We start from the raw sequence: 4,558 nt of genomic DNA on the forward strand, positions 1-4,558 counted from the left end.
GTGTTTTCTGATGTAAAAATATAATCTTTTGAGTTATGAAATTTTCACACATTGTGAGCCGTTGATTGTGACAAATCTTATCCCCACTTAAATTAGTACCCTGCCAAAAAAAAAGATAAAAAAAGGAAAAAGAAAACAGATAAAGAAAAGATCCAGATCCAGGTCCACGAAAGAGGTCCATAATCCTTACAAATCATTTGCCAATCAAATATTTCTGAAGCGTAAAAACCCTCGCTCAGCCCTACCACTGTACCTTCTTTCTTCTTTCACTAGGGTTTGAGAGAGAAAGAGAGAGATGAGTTCCTTCGTGGGGATCCAACGAGCTGGAACGACCATGCTCGCATCTTTCTTCAAGGTGAGGATGCCAAATTCCTCCTCCCTTTGGCTTCGTTCCCTCAATCATTTCAACAACACCCACAAGAAATTTGTCTCGTTTCAGCATCAAAATCTCTCCGTAAGATGCCTGAGCACATCGGCCATACCCAATAGCTATCAGAGGCCACCCAACAACCAGTACGGTCCCAGGGGTGGCTACCAACAGCCCGTTCAGAGGGGAAACCCCAACACCAACCAGTTTGTTCCCGAGCAACGCCCCGTCGAGAACTTTCCCATCCATGGAAACGTCGACACTTTGTTAAGCCTTTGCAGGGAGGGGAAGATGAAGGAGTCCGTAGAGGTATTGGGTAGTTTGGAGAGGCAAGGGATTCACGTTGAGCCGAACATTTTCTTGGCGCTCATTAATGGCTGCGCGGCCGGGAAGTCGGTGGAGGAGGCGAAAAAGGTGCACGATCATTTTCTGAGGACCCAATTTAGGCATGATGTCTATATCAACAATAGATTGATCGAGATGTATACTCGTTGTGGTAGTATGGGTGACGCCCGCCAAGTGTTCGACAGAATGCCTGAGAGGAATTTGGAGTCTTGGAACCTTTTGATTAAGGGGTTTGCGTTGAATGTGCAAGGTGAAGATGCGCTGCAGATGTTTAAGCAGATGAGGCGGGTGGGTGCCCTGCCGGACGGGCAGACTTATGTCGGGGTCTTATCTGCTTGCGCGAATCTGGAGGCGGTGGAGGAAGGATTCATACATTTTGAGTCTATGACGAAGGACTATGGGATCATTCCTGGTGACGAGCATTATGTGGGCATGGTGGAAGTCCTTGGTAAGTCTGGGCATCTCAATGAGGCAGAGGAATTTATTGGGAGGATGCCCGTTGAACCAAGTAGTGAGGTCTGGGAGGCTCTGATGAACCTTGCGAGAATACATGGGGATACTGAGATGGAGGATCGTATTGAGGAGCTTTTGCTTGTATTGGATCCTTCAAAGGTGAAGCCGAAACCGACCATCATCCCAGCCATTACCCTCAAACCTGACGTTAAACCGTTAACGGCGAGACGACGAACTGGTCTTAACATGATTGAGGACAGTTACAAGTTAAACGAATTTCGAGCTCCCATCGTTCAGAGGCGTGATGCTGGGCAGATGAGGGAAGCTGGTTATGTGCCAGACACCAGATATGTGCTTCATGATATTGATCAGGAAGCCAAGGAGCAGGCTTTGCTCTATCACAGTGAGCGGCTGGCCATCGCTTATGGGCTTATCAGTACTCCAGCTAACACGCCCTTGAGGATTATCAAGAACCTACGTGTGTGTGGTGATTGCCACAACGCCATCAAGATTATGTCTAAGATTGTTGGAAGGGAACTCATTGTAAGAGACAACAAGCGGTTTCATCATTTCAAGGACGGCAAGTGTTCCTGTGGTGATTACTGGTAGAAGGATTCTTCATTTCTTATCACTCAAAGATTACAAGATGATTTGTATGGAGTCCACTACTGCTAATGTAATGTCAACAAATGAGAGGTTGCCTGCTAGGTTTTCGTAGACTTGAGGTCAGGATGCAGATTCAGTATCGGAGACTCGGCTTTTTGTTAGCAGTGCATTTTGATGAATGAATGACTAAGGGCTCTTAGGTATGAGTTAAACGTGTTATTAAACCTATATGTGGTTGTCCTCTTCATATTTTTAACGTTGTGTTGGAACCAAAGCCTCATGCTAATAGTACAATTTGTGTTCTGGTTTATCAAAAAAGAAAAAAAAAACTTGCAAAGGTTCTTTTTACTTTTTCTTTAAAGTGTCTTTTTGTATCTTGTTGGTGAAACATGTGGATATTCTCTGAGTTATTTTGCGGAGTTGTTTGGTTATCATACATGCTGGAGTTGTTTATTTTTAAGTTTGCGTTTTTTTGTTGTTAATATATATATATATATATACAGGGGCGTAGCTAGGATTCATGTGAGGGGGGGGGGGGGGGGGGGCAAACAGGGGTGTAGCAAAAAAAAAATTATTTGTGCGATAGTCGGGGGTTCGGGGGCAGCGCCCCCGTTTTTTTTTTTTTTTTTGAGATAAAATAAAAAATGGCTAAAATTATTATTAAAAATCTATTTCATATGGACAAATCAAACTATTTGCTGCAGTCAGGGCTGGGCTAGGACTGGGCTTTTAAAAAAAAAAAAAAAAAAAATTAACTGTTTCGGGAGGCAGGACTGGGCTGTAGCCCAGTCCTGCCCCTCCCTAGCTACGCCCTTGTGTGTGTATATATATATATATACCCGAAATTTTTTTTCAGATAAAATAAAAAATGGCTACAATTATTAATAAAAATCTATTTCATATGGACAAATCAAACTATTTGCTGCAGTCAGGGCTGGGCTAGGACTGGACTGGGCTACAAAAATGGATAAAAATCTATTTCATATGGAATCAGGGCTGGGCTAGGACTGGGCTTTAAAAAAAAACAAAAAAAAAATTAACTGTTTCGGGAGGCAGGACTGGGCCCAGTCCTGCCCCCTCCTAGCTACGCCCTATATATATATATATATATATCCGAATTTTTTTTGAGATAAAATAAAAAATGGCTACAATTATTAATAAAAATCTATTTCATATGGAATCAGGGCTGGGCTAGGACTGGGCTTTTAAAAAACAAAACAAAAAAAATTAACTGTTTCGGGAGGCAGCCCAGTCCTGCCCCCTTCTAGCTACGCCCTTGTATATATATATATATATATATAGAGAGAGAGAGAGAGAGAGTAATGCGTTCCTTAGGCCCCCTTTTTCGTTAGGTCTCATTAGGCCCCTTCAAAAATCGCAGTTTTAAGTATTTTTTCTCACGTCTAACACCGAAGATGTGATTTATAGGTTTTGTTTAGTGGGAACCGACTTTTGGATCGCTTTACTGCTTTGGTTCACATATATGCTTGATATAGATCAGCATTGTTTTGCTCTATTCTGTTTTAGTGCACACAAATTATGCTCATGTTCGAGGCACAAGATTCCCTCTGTATCTATGTGATTGTTTTCTCAGAATCCCTTTGTTGTTTTACTTATAGGGATTCTGTTCCCCATTCCTGATCGGGTTCCTTTTACAGGATCATTTCCTTGTTTCCATGAAACAGATGTTTCTGCAAGTTCCGTACCCTTTATTGTTGCCTCTTCAAATATCTGTCTGCTTATTAAAACTGCCACTTCCAAATCATCAGTAATCTTTTACTTCACTGTCACCGCTCCAGCATCTAACAGCCCTTGCATTTCTCCACATGTTATAATTATTTAGCCTAGAACTTAACGATGCACTATCTCCACTGCACTTAAATCACAACTTGCCATACAGCAGTCTGAGATACCAGCCTAATTTCAATTTTTGATAACCCCTAAAACATCATGGCCTACACTCTCAAAATTTCCCAGCATCCCAAGCCTGTTAATAAAACTGATCAACATAGCTCCTAAATTATGCTTGATTTATTTGTGTTTTTTTTAATACCATATGTGGGACAGTTATGGTGTAACACCCGCATCATCTCATGCACCTGTAAAAGGTATGGAAAATGGTTTTATCGTTTTCTGTTTGCATGTGTGGCATCTCTTTTTTGTTGATTGGAAGCTGAAACCTTCACTTTAGTTTTGTAATTCCAAAATTCCACTGATTGAATCTTTCTTTTTGAATTCAAGCTTAGGTACTGATTTATTGATATCACTCCTCTAGATCCATTTCTTTTTTGTTCTTATCCAATGTTTTCTAAACATTGGAACATTCTATATTTCAAAGTTCAAACATTTATTTTTTCCAAATGAAATTTAGTGCCCTTTGTTTCCTAAATTCTTCACCTGCAAGTAAACACCACATGACTAGGGAAATGCACTTTCCAATGTGAAATGGTTCAAGGACTTTCAATCAGCAACAATTTGCTTTTAATGAATATCATATATGGTAAGGCAACAGTTCCAATAACCAAAGTCCCTTTAATCTATCATTAGAACTATTTATTTTAGTGAACTATGACTCATCAAGTTGTTATTAAAGTGTTTCGAACCTAACTAGATGTATTTTGATAGTTTCATAAGAAATTCTATCAAAAAGGTATTTTGGTCTTTAATAATTTATGAAAAACATTTTAATCAAATAAATTAGTATTTTAGAAAGTACCAAAACCATGAACTATGTATAATTAGTATAGCTATTTTGGTGTTAATAAGATAAGAAAAATAAATTTTTAG

General features: G+C 39.9%; 1 pseudogene across 1 annotated transcript; it reads left to right on the plus strand.

Annotated features, from left to right (window-relative positions):
• The first annotated feature begins 257 nt into the window (after positions 1–257).
• LOC149847274 (pentatricopeptide repeat-containing protein At2g15690, mitochondrial pseudogene) lies at positions 258–2,127 on the plus strand (annotated as a pseudogene). Its single transcript, XR_016430367.1, has one exon. The product of XR_016430367.1 is annotated as a pentatricopeptide repeat-containing protein At2g15690, mitochondrial pseudogene (transcript).
• Positions 2,128–4,558: the final 2,431 nt, after the last annotated feature.

The sequence above is a fragment of the Nuphar pumila genome, chromosome 2 (genome assembly GCF_984573655.1).
Source record: "Nuphar pumila chromosome 2, dmNupPumi1.hap1.1, whole genome shotgun sequence".
Lineage (NCBI taxonomy): Eukaryota > Viridiplantae > Streptophyta > Magnoliopsida > Nymphaeales > Nymphaeaceae > Nuphar > Nuphar pumila.